Source organism: Molothrus aeneus, chromosome 32 (genome assembly GCF_037042795.1).
Source record: "Molothrus aeneus isolate 106 chromosome 32, BPBGC_Maene_1.0, whole genome shotgun sequence".
Lineage (NCBI taxonomy): Eukaryota > Metazoa > Chordata > Aves > Passeriformes > Icteridae > Molothrus > Molothrus aeneus.
This window is the reverse complement of record NC_089677.1, coordinates 295,022-317,682: the sequence shown is the minus strand read 5'-3', so window position 1 is coordinate 317,682 and position 22,661 is coordinate 295,022. Positions and strand designations below refer to the sequence as shown.

Sequence of the window (22,661 nt, the reverse complement as noted above, 5' to 3'; positions counted from 1 at the left end):
AGTAGAAGACACATGTCTGCAATAAAGATTTCATGGAGATGGAAGGGGAAATAATAAAACAAGACTGGCAGCACCTATAGTCTTCATACGCAGAGCAGCTATGTACAAGAGCCCAGTAATTACCCAGAAGAGAGTGCCTGTGGAGCATAGTCATGTTAAACTCCCAATGCAGGTCTGCTCCATCAGAGGAGGGCCCAGGAGACCCCCAGGAGCTCAGCTACCCAAAGCAAACTTTCAATTAGCATTTTCAGCAGAGCCAATAATGTGACAGAGCAGCACACAGGACCTATCTAGCCTCTGCCACTGGGCAGGATATACAAACTCTCAAAGATAATTCACTGTTTCCCCTTTTGGGGCTTACTGATCTTTCACATCTCTCACTGCATCAGATGATCAGCTGGCCATCACTTGTCATATGCTCTGTCTGTGAAACAAGGTAAACCAATGTTCCCTGTTGAGATAAAGACACTCAGGCTCTTCTCTAGAGAGGGCCTAGAAACACCAGACTTCAGCTCCCATGCACTCAGCTTTTAGGTGATTCTGGGAGCACAGAAACCCTCCAAGCTGGAACAGTGAGAGGGTGCAGTTGGCCACATGCCAGCACAAAAACAGAAGGGCAATGCTTGGTTCTGCTGCAGTCACAGGCACAAAATCTGAGAGGAGAATGGTGAAGGAGGTGGCCTGGTGAGCAAGAAAAGACAGCAGTGAAAGTATAAGGGCACGATCCATCCACAGCTTTCCCAGATTAGAAAAGGCAACGTAAATGTCATACTTCCTTCCACTGTGGGTTAATTCACCTGAACAGAGATGACAAACACTTCTGGTTTTAAATAGAAAGTACCTCACTTTCCCTCCCCCCCTCCTCCAACAAACAAGAAAGGAGCAATAACAAGTACTATCAAGCACAGACAAGCCCTTTGGCTAGCCAGGAACAAGGCTACACACAAGTGGAGCCACAAGATCTTCCTCCTCCAAAAGTGGGGAGAAATTGAGCTTTCTGCCTGCCACCTTGGCCCTCCCCACACGGTGCCAGGTGCCGCCCGGCCGCCCTCGGCCCCACTCCCCATCCTGTCTCCCCTGCCGCGGGCCATGGAGCAGCCCACATGCCCAGGCTGCTGCGAACACGCTCCCAGCAGAGAAAGTCCTGCCCTGTGACGTGGGGATGGAGCTGCTCCGGCCCAGCTGCAGCCATGAGCTTCTGGCAGTGAGAGGAGAAAGGCGTTCACGATAATGTTTGAGCGGCATGGGCGAGGACACCCTTTTTCTCATTGCAACAAAGGGTTTCCCAAGTAGTCCCCAGGGTTTATCCTTGCTAGTGCAGCCACAATGTGGTGTAGAAATGCCAAAGCTGGCTTTAAGGATGCAGCTCAGGCAGGAAAGAGTTTTGTGTTTGGCTCTAACACCCACCCAAAAAACAACAAGGCTGCCCTGAGCCTTTTCCTGCTATCTCAGCTTGGTTTAATCATCTTGGTCACACAGTTCAGGCACACTTTACAAGAAGCTGAAAGAGGGGAAATTTAGGTTAGATATTAGGAAGGAATTCTTTCCTATCAGGGTGGTGAGATTCTGGAACAGGTTGCCCAGAGAGATTGTGGCTGCCCCATCCCTGGCAGTGTTCCAGGACAGGTTGGATGGGGCTCTGAGCAACGTGGGATAGTGGAAAGAGTCCCTGCCCACAGCAGATGGGTTTGGGACCAGGTGATCTTTAAGGTCACTTCCAACTCCTTATCATTCTATGATTTGAAACAGCTCAGAGCCAGCCTTTCTCCTTCCAAAATCCAGAGCTCAGTGTGCAGGACAGCACCATCTCTCCCAGGAAGCCACACACTGGACTTCAGTTTGGTGAGACACCCAGGAAACTGAACACAAAGCCTGCCCTGCCACAAGCCTCAATTTTTGTATTTCCTCAGCTAGTCCTGCCATACTTAGGCTGGCTTCCTCAGCTGCATGTCCATGTGAGAGATTCCCACTGCACATATTCCCCTGCAAAGAAACAGTCACCAATCTTCACACACCAGCCTGGGCTGCTCTATCACTGTACAACCCATCAAGGGAGGTGAAGGAGGGGGGTCAAAACTCTTGAGCTCAGGAAGAGATAACACAGGGTGCTAGAGATAAGAAGGAAGGAGGGAAAAAATGTAATGTGGAGTCAGCTTGAGGGCATAGAGAGTAGAAGGAGCTTGCTGAAGGAAAAGACTTGAAAGTAAGATGATCTAAAATAGCAAAATAATGTAGAGTCTACTGCTGTGCTACACAGTGCTGGTAATGTTCTGGGAACCAGGAGTTGCCTCAGGTGTCTTAGGCAGGGGAGAACAAAACACAGCTGCCAAAAGCACCTGATCTCCTGGAAAATGCATCTGAAGCTTGAGAAACACAGGTGAGACCTCCCAGTCACACCAGTGCAGGGAGTTTCAACACACCCAGCTGCAGCTTTCACTCGTCATAGGCACACTCAAGATACACTGAGCCTATTAATTATCTAATGACTCACTAACTGAGGGGGGGGAAAAAAAGGATACTTTTCCATACTTTTCTTACATTGGTTGCTATTTAAGTAAATTAAAATACTTAATGCTAACAAAAAAAAAAGTGTCAGAGAAACATAATTTTGGGTTGAACACAATTTAATCTATTTCATCTTGGAAATTGCTACTGAACATTTGGCAAACAGCAAGTGAAGAATGTGGCTTGGATTGTACATTGCACTTCCCAGAGATGCAATAAAAGTGATTCATTCTTAAGGTAAAATGGGGTCACCTGTAAAGCAAAAAACCCAGTTCACTCTAAGCAGAGGTTAAGTTTATATTCATAAAAGTAATGGGTAAGCCTCGATATTCTGCAGTTTTCTAATATGAGAGTAAACAAGAATAGTGTGTGATTCTCACTACTAGAGCTCAGTAGAAAGATAATTGACACTACTTGGTGAACAGCAGAATTCCCACAGTGGAAGTAATGTATTGAGTCACTGCAAGTTGCTCTGTTCAGGTCTCTCCACAAACTCTGGGGATGGAGACACAAGTGATAGAAACATCTGGAGCATAAAAGGAGGCAAGAACTTCCCAAATTACTTTCCCCATGACATTTTATGCAGAGGTGGCTGCTAGCAGCATGCTGTACACATTCCTAGATGGCATGTCTGCCATGAACCCCAAGAGTTCTCAGTTCTTCTTTGAGCAAGATGATTCAAGACTTTCATGGGACAGATTCTCCAGTTAGAGGCAGAAATCTCAGAGTCTCTCACTACACTATGGATGTGTGAGCCAGAATCCCACGCTGTTGTTTTTGAGTCTCAGATTAAAGAAGGCTCATATTTGCACCAAACCATTCTGACAGATGCAAATGCCCTTAAGACATCAAAGGACCTGGAAACACACTTGAAAGCTTGGCCTTGCCCACTCTTCACACTGGAGCCATTTGTGTAACCTGTACCTGTTCTGAGCACAGTTAAGCTACAGGCAGATAAGAATGAACAATATTCAGCAAAGTGAACTGGGACAAACTGTCCTGCCCTGCAGAGAGGCCCTTCAAAGTTATCCTGTCTGATGCAAACAGGTGATATAACCTCTTTCACAGCCAGATCAAGTTCCATCTGGAAAATTGTCAGATTTCTGGTAGCTGTCAGAGTCCCACAGAAAATAAAGCTGGAACATTTTAGTAGTGTGGGATGACTGACAAGCTAAACATTGATATATACCCAGCCATAAATATACTGGCAAAATCCTGCTTTTGTATCAATAGGTAAAGCACATCCTATGCAACTAAAAAAAATGCTAAAATACCCATAAAACTGCACTTTTCATGGAAGTGATAGTACACTATCATCAGCCATAACAACAGCAGAAAACTGTCATTCTCTGGCTTCAATATTGTACCATCAATTGGAGAGAACAATAAAAAATTGTTGGATTCAGAGTCCCATGAGATAACAACCACAACAACAAAACCACACATTTATCCTTGTGTTGTGCCCTCAGAATGCATGCTTTCAGCCTTAACTCCCCATATCAGTTTTAATTACCTTATGACTCCAGCAATGAGATTTATTTTAAAAAGTTATGAGATTTGTATCACGATCAAATCACAAAAATACTTGGCAATACTGTAGCATTGATGGAGTTTTGTACTGAAAGCTGTAGCTAAAGAAAGAAAAAAACATCCATCCAAAAGAGATGTAGGGATGTATGTGGGAAAAACAGGTTTTGGTACAACCCTCCTCTAACCCAGCTTCTCAGGGAACAAACCATTTTTTTTCTTGGAAATTTAACTGGTGTCTTTAGATTGAAGAAGCTACCATGAGACAAGTTTGGTATTGGAAGCAAAAAGTATTAAATATAAATAAAATGTTATAAGAAATGTAAACGTGGGAAAGCAACAGCGGGGACCCCTCTCCCTCGTGGTAAAATAGCTTCACACACCCAAAGCCACAGGAATTGTGTGGGTGCTGAATAGGAAGGTACTAATGCAAACACATGGAAAACTCGTTCCTCACGGTCTAAGACTTGTATGGCCAACTGTGTCACTTGGCCATACAAGTCTTTATTGTGCACATCACAACATTTTCTGTTTCTCATACAGTCCCACTTCCTAGAATCATATGATTAGGTGAGAGTTTTGGCTTACAATTAAGAAAAAATGGATGTATAGCCTTTAATGGGTACGGAAAAGGCCAGAAAAATTAAGTATGACTCAACAATTAAATCTCACTGTCTGGGTTCATCTTAATTTCTTAATCCTAAACCTTAATTTGTAACTAAGGACTCCGCATTCCCTCTCTGCCTGATCTCTGTTTTTCAAAGTTTGGGACTCATAACAATGTAGCCTATTTAGGCCTGATGCAGTGAGTTACATGAGCTACCAGAAACTAAAAAAAGGGCAGTGAAATACACTGTGATATAACTGGGTTAACAAAGATGAATAATCAAATTTGTCAGGCCCAATTTAGGTATTTGCAGATATCCTGCAAAGTTCATTTGTTTATACTCCATTCCTTAAAAAAAAAGGAAAAAAGGAAAAGAAGAGTTTCTTCAATTCCTTCTGCTGCTGACTGTACAAACTATCCAACACCACTTGGATCTTAATAAATCGCCATTAAGACCTGACATGGAACCCTGAAAATCCAGAACACCTGAAATCCAGAACAGACCAATTTACTATGCATCCAAGTTTCTACCAACATCTCCCTCATGCCAGTGCACACATGACCATGTATGAGCCATCCCAGGGAGCTGTCGAGCCAAAAAAAACAACCCTGGAGCAGAGTGATGTGAGCAGCCATAAAGGTATGACACAGGAGAAAAGATAAGTAGTAAAGGTAAATTTGACAACTCCCTGCAGTAGTTATATATGGAATCAGAGAGTGGTTTGGGTAGGAAGAGTCTTTAAAGCCCATCTCATTCCCACCCTCTGCCATGGGCAGGGACACCGTCCCCCTTCCAGCCCCATCCAACCTGGCCTGGAACACTGCCAGGGATGGGACAGCTACAGCTTCTCTGGGCAGTCTGTGCCAGGGCATAACCACCCTCATAGGGAAGAATTTCTTCCTAATACCCCAACTAAACCTACTGCCAGTTAGAAGCCATCCCACCTTGTCCTGTCACTCCAGGCCCTTATCAAGAATCTCTCCCCATCTCTCCTATAGGCTCCCTTCAGGCACTGGAAGGCCACAATGAGGTCACCCCAAAGCCTTCTCTTCTCCAGGCTGAACAATCCAAACTCCCTCAGCATGTCTTCATAGCAGAAGTCCTCCATCCAGCAGGCCCATGTCCTCCATGTGCTGGGACCCCAAAGCAGCTGTACAAGCTGCACAAGAGGACAAGAACACGGGACTGGGCAGCAAAGCAGGAGGAGGAAAGCAGAAACCTGGACTTAGCCCTATGTTCTGGTTAAACCACACCCAGGATCCACAGACCAGTCCCTGCCACTCCAGTGTAGGTGTCTCTCCGTGTGTGACTGCCAAGCACTCCACACACAGAGCCAGGTGCTCCCTTGGCAGCCTACACACACCAGCAGCAGCAGAGCAGGGGGGTTTTACACACTCAGTCCTGGCCCTCTGCTAGGAATATGTCTGCTGCCCTCCCAAGTGAGAGGCAGGCACCAGGGGAAGCAGGATATTCTAATTGGATCCACAACCACTTCCAAATGAGTGATTGTTTTTATGGTTTTATGTTTCCTTGTCTCCTTATTGCCACTGACTGTGCCACTCCGGTGAACCCACAGCCAGCCTTCTTCCCATAGGAAAGGGTTGGCTCTGAGGGGATGTTGCATGGAAGAGAGGTGAATTAGGAGACAGCCCTTGTGACCAATTCTGAAAATAAGTAACAACATGTAGGAGATCCTCAGAAAAAGCCCTGGAAATCTCAAATCACCTGTAAAGTTTAGCAGGGAAATAATCCGAAGGGAAGGGAAGGGAAGGGAAGGGAAGGGAAGGGAAGGGAAGGGAAGGGAAGGGAAGGGAAGGGAAGGGAAGGGAAGGGAAGGGAAGGGAAGGGAAGGGAAGGGAAGGGAAGGGAAGGGAAGGGAAGGGGAAGACACTCTTGTGACCTTGTCTTTAAGATCAGGCTGTGAAAAGTTGTATAAATCAGGGGTTTAAATGCTGTTATTGATATACATCAGTCTTAGAAAATGCTTTTTATATGCAGCTTTACCAATTAGTACTACCTTATTTCAAGGTTTATGGTAGTAATTATAGCCCATAGATGTTGTAGTTAAGATTTAGCATTAGTTCCTAATACTGTCATTAACACAGCATATTATAAAAATTAAAAAAAAAAAAAAGAAAAAGGTAGAGCAGTACACCTCCAAGTGTGGATTAATTTAAAGCATTAATTTTAATTTTATACCAGCTCAGAAATATTACTAACATTTCTTTGATGCATTAATTAAAATATTTTTCCCATTTTGATAATTAAACAAGTTTCAATGCATAAGGAAAACTAGATATTTTTATCCTTCCTCCCCTCTATTTTCATTTTTCTGCATATGAATGAGGGGGCACAGCCCCTTTCCCACCACCACCTTTCCAGATTATCTAACACTGCACTCCTTGCTGGCATCATGATCTTCAGATATTAGCTGAGCAATCAGGATCCTAAGATTACCCTTTGGGAGTCTTTGAAAACATCAACTCTCTCTCTTCTTGACTGGCCTACGGCTTCCTTTTGCTCAGCCCTGTGGCATGTAACACCACTTCTCTTTCCCCTCCCAGGTCCCACCTTATCAGATGGCAATGCTTAGGAGTAAAATAAGGTCTGTGTGCCTCAAATTCACCCCAAGCTCCTGAATTCAGTGTGGCAATAAGAAATCAGAGGATGAGGCAACTTAACAGTGGCCTGTGAATAACTGTAAAGTCAAGCCGATAAAATTTCCTTCACCTTTTCTATGACATGGTGACAAAACGAGAGCTCTGTCTGAGAAATGCCAAGTCCTCTCGTCCCTCGGCCTATACAGGCATGCATGGCATATTCTAATTGGACTGGTGCATACCTTCCCATCCATGAGAGACTTCCCCCGGGAAACTATAAGCACCAGGCAAATGAAATCAGAGACTTGGCTCCTTCGCCTTCCCATTACCTGCAACATGCTTTGATCAGCAGGGCATAAATAAACACATAAATGTCCCATCTCTGCCAAGGTCAATGAGATGCAGCAGAGTTCCTTCAGTCACCTAAAGGAGTTCATTGGACCTGGGATGGGGCAAAATGGTTTGCTCTGCTTAAAAAAAAATTATCACTGGACGTAACAGCAAAGAATATGATGTGGTGTGACCACTGTGGTTTGGGAAAGCTAAGAGCAATAGAGAGCCTGAAGGGGGAAGAGGTGGGATTGTCAGCAGATCATGCCCAAGAAAGAGCGAAGAGCCAGAGCTCTCCTTCTTGGAGTCCTCTCCCCAAACACGTTCCTGTACGGAAAATTTGGTCTAACCTCTGCCAGACTGATGCACCTGAGGAATCCAGCTTTCAGCACAAATCTTTGCGGCCTATTACTGAAGCAAGCGCCTCACCTCTTCCACTTGTGCCAGTGAAGGTGCAGGTACAGTATCCCCACAGCAGGACAACCAGCACTGCTGTTTTTGATGCAAACATGGGGAATACCTGAGCATTCCAAACCTTTGGCTATTCCTGCACTTGTCCTAACAGAAGGTGGCAAAGATGCACACTGCTGTTTTAAGTCTTGCCTCTCCTCACGGCTAGGGCTTATGAGCAGTTAAACATGGGTGCAGTGGGGCCCACAAAGGATAGCTGTTATCACCAGTAACATAATCCAGGCTGGAAGGGGAACACACATTAGGATACCGGGGGCTCTCCTTCCTACAGTGCCCCACTGCAGTCATTCAATAAAAGGAGTCTCTACAGAAGACTTGGATTGTAACTGGTTTTGGCATATTTTTAGGGCAACCAAGAATGGCCCCATCCAGCAGAATTTCCAATTCTGTATTCTAGCTCTTTGCAGCAGTTTCTGCCTGTCTGAGGGTCATCTGTGCAGTTGGGGTAATAGTAAACCCTCCTGCCTCCCAGCCATACTCTGAGGATTAGGCAGGGAGTGGCTGCTCAGTGTACTGAATATGCAAAGGCCTGTTATAAACCCCATATCTGATTGCAACCATAAGCAAAGTCTTATTTAAGCAATCCTTTCCCCAACAAAAATACATCAGCTGCTCACTCTGTTCTTTCTTTCCATGTCTTTTTTGCCTCCAAGTTCTTCCAGATAACAAAACACATTACTAAGATATTTTCCTTTTGTGATGCAAAGTTGTTTACTACAAATAATAAAGATTTTTCCCACCATGTAGTGTACATACTTAGTTGTTTTGGCTCATTCTGTATTGCACTTGTACTGGAGGAGTCTCACTGCCCAGTCAATGAAAGCCCCACTCCCATAATCTCACACATGTCAGATATTCACATTCTAATAGACATATCTAATAGATATGTCTATTAGATAGACCCCTTCTCCACTTCCATCAATTTTATGAACTTAGGACAGAGAGCATTAGTTATTTCTTGCTCCCATTAAACACAAAACTGTATTTCTCTACCAAACCATAGTTTAAAACCAAGCTGGTGTTTTTGCATGTGCTTTGCCTGACACTTCTGTATTTGTCTCCCACATCAGTTAATACCTTTTTTTCACCTTTCAGTGCACTTTGTTCACTCTTTTTATCAACACAACAAAACCTTTTACAATGCCACCTTTTAAATTAAGCTTTCAAAGGCGACATTCTAGTAAAATGCAGTTATGATACATTTCAGGGCAGATTTGCTTCCATACTGCCTTGCTGAACATGAGATTTCTGATCATGCCACTTAGCACTGCATACACAATGCAGCACATCTCACCTTTTCTTGTTCTGGTCTCTTCTAAAGTCATCTGCTATGACTATCAGAGTCAGAATCAATTCATCTTTCCCCTTTTATACTCAGATGCTTATTTTCATGTCTGATATCACTGTTATCACCCACTCAGCAACTAGATAGGCAAAAATGACACTGGTAGAGAACAAAGGAAGAAGTGTCTGTGGTTCATCTGGATAACACCCACTGGGCAATTCAGCTGTCATGATTCTTCTAGATGCACAGACACAATTTTTAGCTGCTTTTCACAGCCCTGACCCTCCCTTGTGACAGAATGACATAACTTGCATGCCTGGCCTTGCTCTTCCAGGATAAAGCACATTTCATTGCTCCAGCATACCTCCAAATTGCTCATCTTCCTCTCTCTGCCCTCTCCGAAATGAAACGGCTCAGTTTATTCATTGTGCAGGGGCAGAAGACAAGGTGAACGGCAGGAGTGATGCAAGAGGATGACTGCCTTCCCAGATGGCACCAAAACAAGCAGTGTTCACCCTGTGCCTACAGGAACACACCCTACAGCCTCCCTTTCAGCCTTCCCCGCATGCCCTGATAGAATATTCCCTCTTCCCAGCTGTGCTCAGGGATGAGAAGAGAGTGACATACAGTCATGTAATCCTTATACACATCACCAGTTGCTATTAAGAAATTACAGTGTGACTTGGGAGGGGTAAACCCATCTCCCTCAATCATTTGCACATTTCAGAAAGCATGCCATAACCTGTAATTTGTTGTAAAAATATGGCATGGTCCCACTTCCCTTTGCCTGTCTCCCCACAGCATCCTCTCTCTGCCCCACAGTTTGTCACAGCACAGAGTCACAACCAGGTTGTGTACTGTACTGCAGCCTTGCCAGTGCTCCCCGCCTTGCCCATCCTGAAATTCTCCTTACCTGTACCTGGGACGTGCCTTTCCAGGAGAAAACACCTTACCTCAGAGTTGGACTTCAGTGATCCTTGTGGGTGCCTTCCAACTCAGGATATTGTACAGTCTTGTGGGGAGGAGTAGAGAAAGGAAAGAAAAGTGCAGCATTCTCAAAGCACTCTAAGATCTACCAACTTTATTGTAGCCAGACTCAAGCCTGAAATATCTTCATGTGCAAAGTAAGTCACAGGAAAAGAGAACAAACAATGAGAAGAGTTACTTGAGCCATGAGCCATACCAACCATCAGGACTGAATCCTCACTGTTCTAAATACTGTGCACTATTCTCGTCCTGAAGAGCTGGCAGCATACTCAGAACACCCTTTCTCCCCTAAATCCAGCAAAAGAATGGAAATAGACACACTGCACCTTCACAACTTCACCAGCAGCCTGGCAGCCCTCACCTGTAAAACCAGACTGTGATCTTGGAGCACCTCAGAAAGAAGACTGACTCAAATGTTGCAGATGGATTACATTTCAGTCTAGAGTTACCCTTGGATGCGTGCACTATGGAATACCTACAGCAAAACTTCTGCATCTAAACTCAGGCTCAATCCAAGGATTTAGCCTGGAGCCCAGACCCACTAAAGACATCTGATGCTACAGCATCAGAGCTTTGCTATAGGCAGTGGTATGGTATCTTTTTCCTGTGAAAGCTATAATCTTCCCATCTACTCTTTCCAAGTTTCCACGAGCCCCTCATAACAGATAGCAATCCGTAGTGAAGATTTAAGGGCCCAAGTAAGATTTAAGCTAATCAAACAATCTGTGTAGGCATTTTAGATCATTACACCTGTAAAGGTGAGTGTAAAGCACACATACCATATAGCTTACACATCCTGATTTTTTGCAGCTGCCCAAAGCATCTTCTTCTAGTCCTCCCAGCAGTGGCCTTTGTGTTAGCTTAAGACTGCTTTGTGCACCTATTTCTATTATCCAGTGAATATGAAAGTGTAGCCATGGCAGCCACTTTGTGGCAGATGTGAACAGGGATCATGTCCAACTAGTTACAAGTCTGCTTGTAACCCACACTCTGTCCCCTGATTATCCCTGGGCTTCTGCAACCTGAACATATCATGCCCTAACATGACCAGGATCCTAATCCCCTCCCCTGCCTCCAGAGGAGTGTATTTTGGATTCATAAACTCTACTGCTGGATTTGGTGATGAAGCAGGAGCTTTCCCGCCCCTCATCTCCTCCAGTCACACCCTGTGCAAGGCTGGGTCTGCTCACCAGTGCACAGCTCTGCTCTGCCCATGGAGGGGATCACCCAGCTAGTGGATCCCACTGGTGGAGATATGGGAATTTCTGTATATGATAAGCATTAGGAACCCCAGTGCTTAATGACTCTGAGCACCAGCAAGGCCATGCACAGTCAATCTCACACACTGAGCCCCTGCCTGCAGCTGGGTGTTCAATCTGAGATCACAAAAAGGTGGTTTGGAGTCCAAATGTCACACACTTCTCTGTGACACTGCAAAAAGGATATGTTTTCAGGAAGGGAATTTATGGCCATCTCTGCTTTAATGCAGTATCCTCCCAGCAGCAGGTTCCTGTGCTTCCTCCCATCTCGGTTCCCTCCTTGTGTGCTATCCAATTACAGTTTCTTCAGCCACTCCTCCTCAACCTCTCCTTGCATCAGAACACCCTCTATTTTGTATACATTTACATATGTGTGTCTGTTTATCTATGTACATTTGTACACATGTCATGGTAATCACCTCCCCTCTTCTAAACTTTTCCCACTATCAAAACCAATAGCCCTCTCCCTGACCTTGCACTGAACTTGTACTAAAGTCATGAGAATTTCTTCTTCCGACTTCACCTTGCTTTTAATCCAACCCCCCCAACATGAGGTCAAAACAAGTCCCCACCACAGGCTCTGTTCCTCATCCTGCAGTGTTCTGCACAGGACTTGAAGGAATGGTGTCTAAAATAATAGATGGGGAATGGATTTTGTATCAGTAAACCAATTCTACTCAAAGGGCAAGAAAGCTGGAGTCACTTGTTAATGGAAAAGACAAGATTAATGAAGCTTTCCCAAAAGGGCACCCCACATTGCTCAGCACTGAGAACTCACATCTAGAATGCATGAATGCATTAACTTAGAACTTTTCTGCACCACTGAACCCTTCATAGGAAGCAGTGTGTCACAGCCAAAGCTCAGACCTTCTTCTTACACTAAATGCTCTTTCCCACACAACAAATTTCAACACACACTTCTTGACCAAAGACATAAAAGCAGCTGACCTAAACCCAGTCCTGGGTAAACCCAGTTCTCCCAAGCCACACAACAGAGTTAATCCGCACTACTGAGTAAATCAGGGCAGCTGCTCTCATATGTCAGCTGCAGAGGGAAGGCAAAAAGATACACTGCCTTCTATGAAGATTTAAAGGTAAGGCATGCTTGTGACAACTCCTAGTTTCACCAACTCTTCACCTTGCCAAAAGGAGTTCCATCCTCTGTCCTTTCTCTCCTGGTGGTAGAGGTGCATGTATGGTCCCACAACAAACCGCACCAAAGAACCAGTAGAGATGACAACAGGAAGGCATGACGGCTTCTTTCAACAGCAGTGCCAGCTGAGAGGATTTGTGCGACCACAGCCTGTTTATCCGAGCACAGAAATGTAGGAACTAAATGTGTGATTCCCTCTGGCATCTAATTCTGCTGTTGGAAGAGGTGGTCCCTCACCACATTTCTCATGTGCAGTGTCAAGCTACACTTCTTCAGCAATCTCTCTGGCCACAAGGCAGGCTAATCCAACTTCTATACTTTTTTTCTTTAGGGAGGGAGGTTAATATTCAGTTGGAGCAGTGACTGGACTGATCACTTGGTCACCAGAGCTGATCCCAGGGAAGCGGCAGGAGCCTGCAGTCAGGACTGGATGAGAACTGGATCGTTCCTTCAGCAGCATCCTGTTGTGCTGGGCTGCTCATCATGTGAAGCCCAGCTCCAAGCAACAGAGTTATTCAATCACAGTTCCCAGGAAGCCCTGCCTGCACAGAGACACCAGGCCAGGCACCCTCCATCACTGCTCTAAACCATGCTGATCACCCAGACTCCAGCTCCACAGCTGTCTCTTCCCAGAAGGAAGAGTTCAGCACAGCTAACAGCCATGGCCTTGCAGTACAACAGACCATCTTTTAGCTGGAATGTGTCATCCTGGCAGCAACAGGCTTTCATGTCAACCTGACATGAAAACTTGTAGCAAGACTTTGTGGTTAGGAGCCAGGCCAGACAGATGGAGATAAGAAATTAGCGAGGGTAATCAGCCATTGGAATAATTTATCCAGGAAACCACTGCAGCCTATCACCTGATATCTTGAAATGAAGACTGGGTACTTTTCTAGTAGAATTTTTGATTCGATGCAGTGATAACCAGCTGGGAATGTAAATACCTGCCAGGGGTCAGGTGAAGGTATCTGTCTTCAACTGGCTGATACTCTGAACATCAACTGTGTGATTACCTCAGGAAAGAGGGAAATATACTCTCTGTAGAGCCCAACTGTCAAAACAATAGAGCACAACTGCATTTGCACTGAAGTCACTTCTGAGTACTTCAGTAAAAGATTCAACAGGAGCTCAGTGAGAGGCTGCAAAGCAGCAAGGAATTGCAAAACTTCCCAGGCATGACTACTGAAATAAACTAGCTGTGGATAATTTAGCCAAACAGTAACTAAGCAAACAACATCAACTGGAAAGATACCAGATGAAAGAAAGCAAAGTAAATACTTAGAATCAAACATCCTTGGAAAAATAAGTGATTCCAATTAAGAATTGGAAATCCCTTGTGGGCTGTTCCTTAAATTTTGCCTGGGATAACTATGGAGAGTGAATGTAATATGAATACAAACTAATTAAATAAAACACCCCATTTTAAACAAGACTCTAAAGCAGATTACATTAAAAAGGAAAAAAAAAAAGGAAATAAAAAATCATCAAAAAGCTATAGCATAATTTGGCTCTTTCCTACTAGAAAGCACATGAAATAAGCGTACCATAAGAAATGATAAGATTCAACAGACCAAGCACAAGAACATCCATCTAAAGTTAACAGAATGAAAAAAAAAAAAAAAGCCTGCAGAACAGACTTACAGACTTACCATTTAAAATCTACCAGGATGCACAAGAAGTTCCCGGAGGAAGTATTTGTGTCCCACTATTTCAGAGAGCACGAGCATCAACCTCAAGCCCAGTCACCTGCTGTCACAAGCAACTGGACCGTGTAATCCCACTGAGATTTACCCAGACCACGAGGCTGCTGTACAGGCAGGACAGGACAAATGCCACCCTCAACCACCAACCGGCAAAACAAGGTTCTACACAGAAGCCAGCTGAGCTCTTCCCAACATGAACAAAAACTAAGAAGAACTCAGATTTCTTACAACTTCAAGTCTGATTATGGATGCCTCCTCCTCACCCAATTCAGGTGCAGTTCTGAAATCTGGGTCACCCACACATTATTCCTCCAAACCAAGCCACCTCCCTCCAGTGCAACCCTTTAAGCCCTTATCCAAGACATCTCAAAGTCATTTAGGTTATGAGAAACTCCAAAACACCAAGCAATCAGGTCACAAAACTTCCAACAACACATTACACATGTGGCTAGGTCCAGGAGGAACAGGCACTCAGCTCCAGGAGAAGCCAACACGGGCATCAATATCCAGCAGCGCTCTGGCAAAGTCTGCAGCAAGTCAACACCGATGAGCTGAGCTCAGATCCCTGACCCCATAACTCCTACCAGGTTTGATGCAGTCTTAGCCAATATCTGGGAATAAACGAAGCATCAAGCAACGATAAACATGGGTGCTGGGAGGATGATGGGCCAGGTGAGAGCCGTGGGACCTTCGAATCCCTCCCCCGGCAGGTTGGTTGGGGCGCTGGGGTTGCCATCGGAGCTGCTGCGGTGGCCGGGGCTGCAGGAAGGAGGCAGGAAGCGAGCAGCAGGCAAAGATCTCGCCTTTCGTTCCTCTGCCTTCCCTCCGTAACAGGCCATAAGAGTCACGAGGCAAGGAGAAAAAGGAAAACAAGGAGATGTCCAGAGTTCAAGCACAGCACCCCCGCGACTCCCGGGTCGCAGCTCCGGGCGGAAGCTGAAAACCCGGCGAACGCCGTGGGATCTCGCTCCTGCGTGGGAGGCACCATTTCTGCGGGAAGAGGCTCCTGCTGCTGCTTGGCAGCCGAGCCTGGGATCGGGCCTGCGCTCCGGGCCCTCCCTGCTGCCAGCAGCAGGCGGGGGAACGGGGGGCGGCGGGCGGGACGGGCGTTGCCGTCGGGGCGCAGAGCCCCCGCCAAGGATTCGGCCCTGGGCTGGGCGGGTCGGAGCCTCCTTCGCCGTCCCCTCGGGGAGCTCCCGCGGCGCCCAGGACGCCGAGGGGCTCCGCGCCCCGATGGCGCCCGCACCGCGCGCCCGCACCGCGCACCCGCACCGGGCCCGCCGCGGGAGGAGCGACGCTCGCCTTCCCCGGAGATCCCTCCTCCCGTCCCCCTCGGGTCCTAAAATGGTGGGTCGGCCGACCTCCCTCCCCTTCCTTCTCCCCCTGCTCCCGTCCCGTCCCCCCACCCGCCCCGCGCTCCCGGAGCCCGCCTGTCGCCCCCGCCCCAGTCCCGCGGGGCAGCCGCCCTTCCGTCCGTCCTGGCCCAGGCTCCGCAGGGATCCGGCGCCAGGCCCGCGCCTCTCCCGGGAATGCGGCAGCGGCGATCCCGGGAACACGCCAACGCCGCCCCCGGCGGCCGCCCTTACCTGCGCTGGGCTCACATCGTGGGGCCGGGGCCAGCGGCGACCGCCCTCGGCCCCCCTCGGCCGCCGCCTCGCCGCCGCCCTGCGCGGGGCCGCAGGTATGTCATGAGTGCCGAGCGCGGCTCCAGGTGAGCCGGGCACACCTACAGGAAGGCAGGCGGGCCGCCCTGATTGGCGTGCGGGACCGGCGGCCGCGCTCCGACGGCACCGTGGCGGGGCAGGGCAGGGCAGGGCAGGGTGGCTGAGGGGCTGCGGCGGACACGGCGGCTCTGGCCCCGCTCCTGGCTCCGGCCGGCCACAGGCCCTGACACGTCCGAGCGGAAGGTATTTTCCTTTTTTTTTTTTTTTTTTTTTTTTTTTTCTTTCTTTTAATTCAGTAGTGAGTATATGGGTGCAGGTCCTAGAGGGAAAGCCATACGACGAGCGGCTGAAGTCGCTCGGCTTGTTCAGCCTGGAGGAGACTGAGGTCAGAGCTCACAGCAATTCTGCAGCTTCCTCGCAAGTAGGAGGGGCTGGCCCTCAACTCTGCTCTGTCTGACCAGCGACAGGACTCAGGGAACGGCTGGAGCTGTGTCAGGGGAGGGTTAGGGTGGATTTTGGGAAATGTTCTTCACCCAGAAGGTGGTCGGGAACTGAACGTGCTCCCCCAGGTAGTGGTCACAGAACCCAGCCTGACAGAGCTCCAGGAGCGTTTGGACAACGCTCTTGGGCACAGGGTGGGATTGCTGCGGTGTCCTGTGCAGGGCCAGGAGTTGGGCTGGATGATCCTTGTGGGTCCTTTGCAGTTCCAGACCTTCTGGGATTCTGCAATAACTCTGTCCCTCTCAGGTTTGGACACAGCACTTGTTTGCTTTGCCTCTGGAGTGCAGCTGATCCACCAGCCCAGCCTAAGACTCGGAGGTGCTTTTTAATTTTTAAACTTCCTTCATTATCTGAGTCTCTTGTTTTCCCACTTCTTAACTTCACATGTGTGAGCCCTTTATGTTTCCTCCCAGCAGGCAGCTGAGGGTTCAAGGAAAAATGTTGGGTTGTCCTAGGCTTTATTAGGATTACACAATCCCAGGCAGGATCACATCCAAGATCATAAAAGAAATGAAAATTAATGAAACACCTGAATTCAGAAGAAATTGACCAGGCCATGGGTAGAAAAAGTCTGTAGGCTGCATTAAGAAGCTGAGTCCACAGCTACAATTCCTGGGCTTTATGTCTCTTGTAGGTACACAGGTGCTTAAAGGGATACAGGATTTATGTGAGGGTACACTTTGCCATGGTGTATTATATAGGTCTTTGCTTACCAAAATCACAAAATGTGCAAAGAATTATCTTAGACAGGTGGCTGAGGAAGGCATTACCTATATTATATATTTTGTCTCTTAAGCTGATATCCAGAGTTGTCTCTTTGCTAAGTCTGCTTTTTTTCTCCTGATCATTTCCTGAGGCTTACAGGTGTGTTTCCTCCAGGATGTGCTCTGAAGATTTCAGCAAAAGAGGGAGCTTGCTCAACCACCAGAGCAACCCTGCAGCCCACACCTAGGCAGTCCTGAACCCTCCCTTGCCTGCAAGACCCGTGTGGAGTCTCCCAGGCAGGAAAACTCCACTCAGAAGTGGAAGCACACTGAGAACTCTCCCCAGCCAGCCACAGAATCATCCTCGTGCCTGCTGCTGCCTTCTGATTCAATTACTCCTTTCATTCGTTTGTGTGGGTGCCTTTTTTCAGCAGAGTGGATCAGCTCCTGCAGCTGAGATTCCCATTCCACATCACTGCATTTAAAGTCAGATGCAAGGAAAGGGATGCTTCAAATTTCCAGGAGCTGACTCTGGATCATGTCTCTCTTAGTTTCTTGTCAGACTTTTGGGAGATTATATAAATAGCTTGTCACTATAGGACACGAAACAACACGACACGCACACACCGCTGCTCTCAAGGTGAAAAAAAAGAAAAAAAGGGAAGTTTATTTTCTGACTCTAACATTTATAGATCTCTAAAAGTGACAGTGGATTGAAGGGTGAAAGTGCCACCTCTCCAATGACACTGGACAAACCAACAGTCCATTAAATTTCTCTTCTTCCATAAAAGAATGTAAAACAATAAGCTATTTACAGAAAGCGTGTGAGAAAGTTTGTTACAAGAATGTAAACATCAGAAGGTTTAGAAAATCTAAAAAAATCAGGGCCACAATAGCTAGTGCATCTTCTCACTGCATTTTCTAAGTTCCTAGCAGCTGGCAGCAGGTTGGAGTTGGTCATCCTGACTGGAAAACTGCTCCTCTTCTATCCAGAAAAGGGCAACTTATTGTCTGACGTGGGCTTAACTTCTCCCCCTGTCCTTGGCACCTCCAGCAGCTGCAGAGGCAGTTTTCTGTTTCATTTTGAGAATTGTGTCTTGAGATACCTTGCTTTCTCTGCCTGCTGCACAGAGTTTGAGTGCCTGAACACATCTGGAACCCAGCAGAATGTGAGCAGGGGAGGGCTTGTCCCATTGCTGTGAGTATCCCATGTGGATTGGGCTGCACAATCTCTTAGCCCCCCCAAACTCTGGCCTGCAGCAGCTGATTATGCCCCTTTCCCTTCAAGGACATACCTCCTTGGTGTGTATACATAAACATGTATCTCTGGTGTGTCCCTTCCCTGCAAAGAGGCCCAGCAGCATCAAGAGCAGGGCCCTGTACCCTGAAGTGCTCCTGCTTCCTGCAATGCCTTGTGCTATGTCGGGCTGAAGGGCAGTTGGGATATTAACCTCCCACTCTGACATCCTCCTTGTAAACATCCTGTCCTACTCAAGTCCTGTGCTGTCACATCCTTTCTGCTCTGCCCAGACACTATTCTGGGTTTAGTTCTACATGCAGAGCACACAGCTGGGCATGCCAAAATCCAGGCAAGCAGCAGGAGAGAACAGTAACTTGGTTCAGCTGCTGATATATTCTTAAAACTAAAATCATCTGCTTGAGCCCTCCTTGGAAAGCCAGTTTGCTTCCCTAGGCGTGTTCAGCAGCTGTACCTTACTCCAAGCAGATGCAAACCTGTGCATATGGCATGAAGAACCTTGGTAATAATGGAAGGGAGCAGAACAGAGAGCTTGGAAACTGCAGCACAGTAAGTTTACACAAGCAGCAAGTAAAACACCCATCTCCTGTGAGTCAGTCCTGGCCGTTTCCTTCATTTCCTCCAAGGCTCGCTGTGAACATCCAGCGGTAGTGGCCCTTCTGAAATCCAGTCATCTCCTTTCCTGCCTCTTGTTTACAGTCTCCAGTACTGCATTTTCACTGCAGCGGGCTGAGAGAAGTGCAGACTCTCCCCTGGCCTCAGCTCAGCTTTGGTACTGGAGTGCTCTTATTGCTTTTGTGGGTGCCAGCACCTTCTTGAGCTACAGCAGGTGCTGAAGTAAGAGAGGAAAAAGTGTCACAGTTGCACAATAGGTTTGTTTTTTTTTTTAATCTTGAACACAGCTGTATCATTGACAGAGGTTCTTTATCACTACATCCATACTTTTGGATTCAGTCTGGTAGGGTAGAAAGAATGCAATGGGGTATTAGGTTGTTCTAAGTGTGCAAACCATCCCTCAGAAATATGGGTTGGATCTTCCCTGCTTCAGATTGAGGTGTATCTCATGCTCTGATTTCCCCACATGACAGCAGCTAGGGAGGAGGACTATTTTTAGCTTTTGTTTCTTGGTTTGTTTACAGGAAGTTCTTCATTTGTAGGAGTGAGCTTGGGTCTGTCTTAGTCTGAGAATCCACTTCAGTGCCAGTTGTGGATGCAGTTACAAGGGTGAACTGCTGCTGTTGTCTGGGAAAGGCATCATTTATCCCAAGTGTTCAAAAAACTATGGGCTTCACACAGACAAATACTGATTTCTGGGATGTTTCCTGAAATTTGTTCAAGGAGATGTCCAGGCAGCTGTGACTGAAAAGTTTAGGAAAATACAGAACTGGGAAATTCTTTTGGGTAATATGGATAGAAATGCTTTTCTGTGTGAAAGTAGTTATAAATCTACATTGCTGCCATAACCTGAGTTAATGACAAAACTCAAAACCCATATTGTCAAAGAACATGAACATCCCAAGACAAGAACAGACCTAAATGGGCTTCCCCCATTTCCTTCTCAAGTGCCCTCTCCTGGGAATTCCAAATAGCCTGCAGCCAACAAGTGACCTAGATATGATGCTGTGTCTGTTCTTATGGAGTAAAACCAGGAGCAAAATAATCCACCAAAATTATATATCTTTATAATCATTACTCAACTTCATCCAGGTTTGGTTTGTTGCTTTGTTTTTTGTTTTTTTTTTCCATACAAAAAGCAGCAAGAATTGTTTGTACAAATGGATACCTGCATATGAAGCATGAAGGGATAGTTTTTTGTCATGATGAATTATGTACCAATTACAGTGAGGGTGTACATTGGATGGATTAAGTGTGAATGGCCCGTTTCATGTGTTGTACAAATTTTTTCCAAAGTAATTGCAGTGCCTGGCCTGATGTGCATGTCAGGCCATTGTCCCATACAGCTAAATTTCCCTTTTTTAATAGGGTCTGCCAGGAAAATTTAAACAAATGGACAAGGCTGCAGACTGACTTGAGACAAAGCCTACTCTTAAGGGATGGTCTGGAGAGTCCCTGCCTGTCAGCCATGAAAGGTGGTAAAAGGATGTTTTTATTTGCACATATCCTGTAGCCTGACATTGCCCAACAGTTCACTTGATTATAACCTCCTGCCTGTTCTGAAAGGGATGAGGTGGTTCTGAACTTGTTGATGTCAGTCTGGGGGAGGCTGATGTGCTTTCCCAGCTCAGTTTACAGCTGCAGTCCAGACTGATATCAAAGAAAATGACTGTTCATGCCACAGCTTCAGAACAGTGTGGGCTGCACACGTGCAAATGTTGGTTTTGTTGACCTTCACTGATTTGGATGGAATTGAGGGTAGGAATGGCCAGTCTCAAACAGCAAAAGCAGTCAAGATCACCTCAGATGTTACTTCAGTTTTCCCAAGGATGTAAAAAACATCAGCTGGGCAGAAGGGAAGACAAAGTACTGCTCAAAGCATAGCTACAAACTGAAGAAAGAAATTCCCACAATGTATCTCCTGCTCAAGATTTCACATGAACAACTGCAGCAAAACATGCCTTAAAACTTCACATCTATTTGCTTGTATGCTATTTTTCAAAAGACAGAAGGGAATAGCTTAAAAGTTAGTCCAATTCCATTAAAGTCCTTTTATTTGGGATTAATAAAATATGGATTCCTTTCACAAGCAAGAAGCTCCTTTGAATAAATATTGGGGGAAAAAAAGGAGCTATGCTAAAGGGGTTATAGTCTCTGGAGCAGTTACCAGCCTTTAATGATACATACTGTGGTTAAAGCATCCTGTTTCCTGCTCACCAGTAGCATTTGGCAACTCAGTGATGGAATTCTCAGTGGGAGAGTAGTAAGCTCTTACATTTTTAGGAGGATTTCCCTCAGCCAAACTTGCAAAAATTGCATTTGATATACGTAATGCAGTATAACATCACATTCTGGCTTCTTAAGCCCTATTCCCTCCCACCTGATTAATATACGGAGATTTATATGGAAGTGTCCGTGTAGGTAAATAACACAAACTTGAATTTAAAGCGTTTTTTTTTTAAATATATAGTGCAGGGAAAGGGTGGTTTATGAGCAAGAACATTAATGAGGGTATTTTTGGTACTTTACACTGAAGGTCAGCAGTGTATTTTACTGAACAGAATTACTGCAGTAATTTCTGGCCTGGAGTCCACATATATCAGGAGGTCCATGGGCTACCTGAGGAGGACTCACAAAAGATACCCAGGAAACACAAGGCAATACCTGTAAACAAGGATCCAAAAAAAAAAAAGCAGGTTGAAAAACCCCAGTGCTTCATACTATTAAGATGCCTCCAAAAGGGCAAAAAGACATTATGGAGAAAAAAAATGTGTCCTGAGGGAATGAGTAGTCAGACAAAGAGGAAGATAAGAAAGCTTTTAGTGGGCTTTGCCTTTTCTCCATCATCCAAAGTTTTAATTTTTGGTTATCCAGGATCACAACATTGATATATCCACACACAAATTTTGGAAAACCTTAATGAGAACTGGTTATGCAAACATTTCCAAACAGGTGTTCTTTTACAGCAGCCACTATAGGCAATTCCAAGTTCAGTTACAATTTCAAGGAAATTTTTGGGCTTATCCTTTTTGTGCCCTGAGATGCTCCATGCAAAGGATACCCCAAGTTGCCTGTTCCTGGCAGGTGCCTTTCCCAGACTGAAATCCCCAGTTGCAGCTCCCAGAGAGCCTTTGGGAGGCAGTTCTTGGTTTCTTGCAGTGCATTCCATTTCTGTGTTGTGAGATTCTGAACTCTGCAAAAAGCTGGATTTTTTTCCTGAATCCTTCTGTGATTCTTCTGTTGCAGCTAAATCCCTTTGCAAATCTGAAGCAGAGCCCTCATGCTGCAGTAAATTGTTGCCCAGCCCATGGTACTTCACACACCCCTGTGCAGGTAATTGCTGGATTGGGGTCTTAGCCTTACCTGCACCTCACACACTGATGTTTCCCTTCCTTCCTTAGCAGTGAGAAAAAACCTAAAGAGAGAGGATCCAGGAAATTGAGCGTTGTCTGCTTTTCCCCTTAGAGAAGTCCTGGAGAACATTACTGGGA

General features: G+C 46.1%; 1 long non-coding RNA gene across 1 annotated transcript; it reads left to right on the top strand.

The window, feature by feature from the left end:
- Window positions 1-15,890: 15,890 nt before the first annotated feature.
- On the top strand, window positions 15,891-21,143 carry LOC136568440 (uncharacterized). Its single transcript, XR_010785215.1, has 2 exons — window positions 15,891-16,109; window positions 17,473-21,143. It is a non-coding gene; the product is annotated as an uncharacterized lncRNA (long non-coding RNA).
- The last annotated feature ends 1,518 nt before the right edge of the window (window positions 21,144-22,661 follow it).